Raw genomic sequence first — 5,755 nt, forward strand, 5'->3', positions numbered from 1 at the left:
ACTCATGATCCAATGTAGTAATGAGAAATGTCATTTTTGCCATTTAACTCTTAGAAAGATGCTATTTCAGGCCAGCCCTTATAAAGAAGGAAGTTATTAGAAGATATCTCCCATTATACTTTAAGATTTGTAAAACACTTTTCTCATCAGAGCCCAGAGTAGTTTAAGTGCCATTTCCCCCATTTTACAAATGAGGAAACTGAGGTTCACAGAGGATTCTTGTTGGTAATTATATAGCTGGTTAAGTTTCAGATTCAGACCTGGCATTTCTGACTTTAAACTCCTTGAGCTGTTAAATTGCTATCCTTGTAACCTCAGGCCTTGGTGCATAGTGTTTGACAAATTCTAATTGACTGGTACAAGTTCAGCACTCTTTCTAATATATCACTAATATGTCTAATCTAATATGTTACTCAAATAGAAAACAATAGGTGGGATGGGTATGAATTGATACTGAAACACCAAAAAAAGGTGTCTGGAAAACCACTTTTTCATCCTTTTCCTTCCTTTCTGTTCGTTCTTCACATATTTTAACTCACTGGATGAATGTAAGCTATCAAGGTAATTCTAGATATCTCTAGATTTAGAGGGAATGTCAAAGGTTATCTGGTCTGATCCCTTTCTTTTCTAATAAGGAACTTATTAGAGAGATATATTACTTGCTGAGGTCACACAGTGGTGAACCATCAGAGAAGAATTTGAACCCAAGTTCCCTGCCTCCAGAGCCAATAGCTTTTTTTGAGTTCTACTGGGGAAATGCAAGTCACTAATGAGTTCCTTGTTTGCTCATTATCAGTCTTGTTTATTGAGCTAAGGAAGAAGACATTCCTCTAAATACTCCCTACCTCCCACATCCTGGGAATCTTACCCAGTCTCAAATGGGTTATGTGATTCAGCTGGACATGTCTAGAAGCACTCATTAGAAAAGACTGATTCCCCCCCACCCTCCAAAAAAAACTAGCTATCATCACTAATAATCCCATAGCCAGTGGCCAAGACCCTCCTAACAAGAGTGTAGGTGACAAAGTCAGACTTGGGTTAGACATGAGATGACTCTGGGGTGAGATAAGGCTGGTGTGTGTGTGTGTGTGTGTGTGTGTGTGTGTGTGTGTGTGTGCTCAGCCACTCTCACCAGCCACTTCAGTGGCTTCCCTGGAAGGCTAATTAAGCAAGCCTACTGCTTTCATCAGGAAACAGTGCCAACGCAGTCCCAGCCTTACAGGAAAAATGCCCCAGTGGTGCAATGGGCTCAAAAGTGAAGGAGAGGCCAGAATCTCGGTGGCATAAAGTGGCCAAGAACTCCATCTCACCCACGCTGGTTGGGTCTTGCCAACAGTGTCTCAGCCGGAGCTTCCGGGACCTCTAACTGGAACGCTGAAAATGTATTAGGGGAAGGCTCAGACTTCCTTGTGATACAGACAGAGATTATTGGAAGGATGTTAGCGCAAACCACCGTGCTTGCTGCCCCAAGCTTCCCCTCAGCTCAATTAAGGCAGAGTTGGGCATTTCCTCATTGCTGAACCCACCCTGTCTCCTTCTCTGCTCTCCTGAGCATTGCTGTATGGTAAAAGGAGATCAGAAGTCTTTCCTCTGGGGTTAGGCTGGGAAGAAAAGGGAGCTAGGCTGGAAAGAGAAATCTGCCTCTCTCGGGCTAATGGGAAGCCTGCTCACCCCAGAAAGTACCCCAGAGTTAGGGGGAATAGCTTGTTCCATGGCAAACAATTCCTCTTCCCCAGAAGCCAAGAGAATCCCGAACTGTTTTCATCAATATCAGTCAACAAACATTTACCAAGCAACTATGATGGACAGATTCTTTTGCTAAGCACTGCGGGGCACAAATTTTTAAAAAATAGTCCCTGCCCTCAAGAAGCTTACTTTTGAATGAGGAAGACAACAAATATATAAACAGGTAAATACAAAATATATACAAAGTAGATATAAGGTAACCTTAGAAGGGAAGGCAACTGATGTGGGGAGGGAGGAGTGTATGAGAGTTAGGGACAGGAAAGGTCTCCCCACAGAAGGTGCCACATGAATTGAAACCTGAAAGAACCCAAGGATTCTAAAAGGAGGAAAGGAGCATTAATGCTAAGGATAGCCAGTACAGAGGCATGGAGTCTGGAAATGCAGAGTTGGGTTTGAGGACTAACAAGTAGTTATTACTATTCGGTATTGCCGATGGCATGCTCTTTACCTAATAAAACTCATTCTAGAGTTTTACAAAAATACTTTTTAGTCTTTTTGGAAGGAAGGAATGGCTTCAGGCCTGTGAGATTTGGGGGTTCTTCCAGTGTGGAAATTCCCTCTATTAACATCCCTTGGCCTTATTAATACATGTTCATAAAATTGTCTTAAAGCATTTCCTAGGAGCAGCATGCCTAATGCAAAGGGGTACAGAGACAATATGTGTTAAGAGGCAAGACTTTAAACCCAGAACTTCCAGGCTGGTCTTTTCTATCCATTCTAACCCTAAACCCATCATCATCATCATAACAGCTTACATATGTATAGCACTTGATAATTTCAAAGCAGAGACAAAATCTCCTTTGATCCACAAAAAATTTGGGAGCTAAGAGAGGAAGACATTTATCCCCATTTTATGGCTGACAAAACTGAAGCTCAGAAAAGTCCAATGTGGTCAAATGGCTAGTGAGTGGTAGGATAGTAGAATAAGTATGGCTTATGGAAAAGAAGGATTACTAGGATTCAGATAAAAGGGACAAAAAGAAGTCCATTATACAGATGAGGAAACTGAAGTTTAGAAAAATTAAATAGCATGGTAGAAGAAATACTAGATTTAGAATCAGGGGTCTGGGTTTGAATTCCAGTTCTACTTGTATAGTTTAATCAAATCATCTCACTTCCCTTAGCCTCACTTCTGACCCCTTTTTTCTGCTTCCCCAACTATCCTTTTAGTTGAGGCCTTCAACATCACTCTCCTAGATTATTGTAGCCACCTTTGAATTGCTTTCCCTGAATCAAGTCTCTCAGTGTTCCAATCCGCTGCTGTTAAAGTCATTCTCCTAAAGTGTTGGCTCGACCGTGTCTCCCCTCCTCAAGAAATTCCAAAGGCTCCCTATTGCCCCTAGGATAAAATATAATTTTCCCTGTTTAGCTATTAAAGTCCTTTACAACTTTAGCTTCAATAACTATTGCTTCTTATGTTCCTCCCACTACTTCTCTATCCCTATGCCTCTGCATGACTAGAATGGATTCCCTCCTTTCTTCCATCATCTCAAAGACCATCTTCTACATGAAGCTTTTTTTGATGATTCTTTCCACCTATTATTGCATTTCCTCTCTAACTATCTGGTATTTACCACCTTTGTTTTAAGTTTCAATAACTTAAAACTGCACTTAAAATTTAGGGACATCATATATTAGTATCAAGTAGATGGTGACATAATGGATAGAGTGCTGGGCCTAGAGTTGGGAAGACTGGATTTCAACCAATCTCAGACATTTACTAGCAGTGGGAGCTTGGGCATGTCACTTAACCTAACAGCATGTACCTTTCAGAATTGCTCTGATGATCAAATGAGATATTTTTAAAAGCACTTAGCACTTATCTTGTTGCTGTTGTCATATTGTACTTTTAACACCTCACACTTTGATTTTCTAAGATAACATCCTTGGACCTGATGAATTGTCCTAAAAATTACCCTGCCTCCTCACTCACAGGTTATCATGAGACTTAATGATGTCTTCTTAGAGAATTTACTACCTGTGTGGACTCAGTTTCCTCACCTGAGATTGAACCTGCTCACCACTAAGATCCTTTTTATCTCCATGAGCTTATGCTTAGAATACAATAAACACTGTAAAATACATATTTTCTCCCTTCCCTTGTTGATATTTATGCTATTTATATATATGTATATACATATATACATATATAATTATACATATCTACACACATATTCATATATATGTACATACACAGTTTGTCATCTCATTTTACACATTAGAAAATTGAGGCAGAGATTAAGTGACATATAGTGTCACACAACTAATAAGCATCTGAGGCTAGATCTGAATGTCAGTTTTCTATCTACTCATTATTCTTAGTTCTAGCATCAAGGCTAAGCAAAATAAGTCTAATCCTTTTTCTACATGACCTTTCAAATGCTTAAGAAGAGCTTTCAGGCTCTCCCCAAAGTCTTCCCTTCTCCAGGCTAAATATCCCTAGTTTCTTCCAACTGTCATTGGTATAATCTTTCCCTTTGTTGCCCTCCTCCAGAGGTTCTCCAGTGTACCAATGTCGTTGCTGTCACTTATTTTATAGATGAGAAAAAGCAGGTTTAGAAGGGAGGAAGAAGCTAGCTCAAATCAATTAGAACCCAAGTTCCAATCCAGTGTCCCTTTCATCATGCTCCTTCCAGCTATTGTTCACCAATTTCCCATATGAATCTGATATCTGGGTTCACGGTACCTCAAGTCCAACTTCAAGCAGTTGACTTAACTCAGTCTAAAGTCCTATTGATCATGATACAAAACCACGACCCCTTTTGACTGGTCACTGGAAATAATAGGATTCCAAGTGAACAGAGTACATTTAAGAGCCAAGATGTCCAGAGAAACACCTGGAAGACTCACTGACACATACTCTTGAGTAATCTTCTGTTACCAAGGATGGTTGAGAGGTACCTGCTTATTTCCTTTCCAAGCAGCAGCTGAGGGAACTGCATTGGTCTTCAAAAACCAAGACCACCACCTGAAGGGTAGAGCTCAGAATATAATTAGTACATACTCTTTGGATCCTGTCCTTACTTATTCAAAGTGTAAACTATATATCCTCAATGTGAAGAGGAGTGTGGGTCTGCTAGGCTCCGTAGCCTTCCAGGTGTAGGAGGTAAGATAAATCCCTCTCATGGAGGAGGGACTAAGATGGCTACTCGCAGCCAATATGAGGGAAGTCAGGTGGGCATAAGATCATGGAGATGGAAGGGACCTTAGTGGTGAGCAGGTTCAATCCCAGGTGAGGAACTGAGTCCACACAGGTAGTAAATTCTCTAAGACATCATTAAGTCTGATGATAACCTGTGAGTGAGAAGGCAGGGTAGCTTTTAGGACAATTCATCAGGTCCAATGATTTATCTTAGAAAATGAAAGTATGAAATGTCATAAATACAATATGACAACAGCAACAAGATAAGAAGTACTTAGCCTGTGTTGCAGAATGTTCAAGCTTCCAAGGAGGTAGAATGTGGAGGACATTGGAGGACACCATCAGAGAAAAGCCATACATTATAGATGAAGCCAGAATATTTTCCAGAAAAACAAAAATTTTACCGATTCAGAACTAATTAAGCAATGTATAGATGAATGCACAGCAAGAATTGAAATAGGATCCTATTATTAGATTCCATATCTATGGTCAATTTACCTGCCTCCAATGACCCTTACTCCCTTACAAAGTCATGGACTTCAAACCCAGTAGAAGTTAAGCAAACTTTCCAAACCATTCTAACTCAGATCTCACAAAGAAGTTTCTTAGTCTGAGAAATAGGCTCTATATATGAACTGTGGGCTAGGCAGGGCTTGAGCACAAACTAGATGATAAATCTTTTCTCCTTGGTTTAAATCCTGGCAAAGCAAAGGAGGACAAAGAATATAGAGTCTTTGATATAATTTTTCTTTTTTTTTTAAATAACTTTTTATTGACAGACCCCATGCCAGGGTAATTTTTTACAGCATTATCCCCTTGCACTCACTTCTGTTCCGATTTTTCCCCTCCCTCCCCTCCCCCCCTCCC

At 40.2% G+C, this 5,755-nt stretch overlaps 1 pseudogene; it reads left to right on the plus strand.

Annotated features, from left to right (window-relative positions):
* The first annotated feature begins 5,134 nt into the window (after positions 1-5,134).
* LOC127539604 (LYR motif-containing protein 1-like) lies at positions 5,135-5,497 on the plus strand (annotated as a pseudogene).
* Positions 5,498-5,755: the final 258 nt, after the last annotated feature.

The sequence above is a fragment of the Antechinus flavipes genome, chromosome 6, assembly GCF_016432865.1.
Source record: "Antechinus flavipes isolate AdamAnt ecotype Samford, QLD, Australia chromosome 6, AdamAnt_v2, whole genome shotgun sequence".
Taxonomy (NCBI): domain Eukaryota; kingdom Metazoa; phylum Chordata; class Mammalia; order Dasyuromorphia; family Dasyuridae; genus Antechinus; species Antechinus flavipes.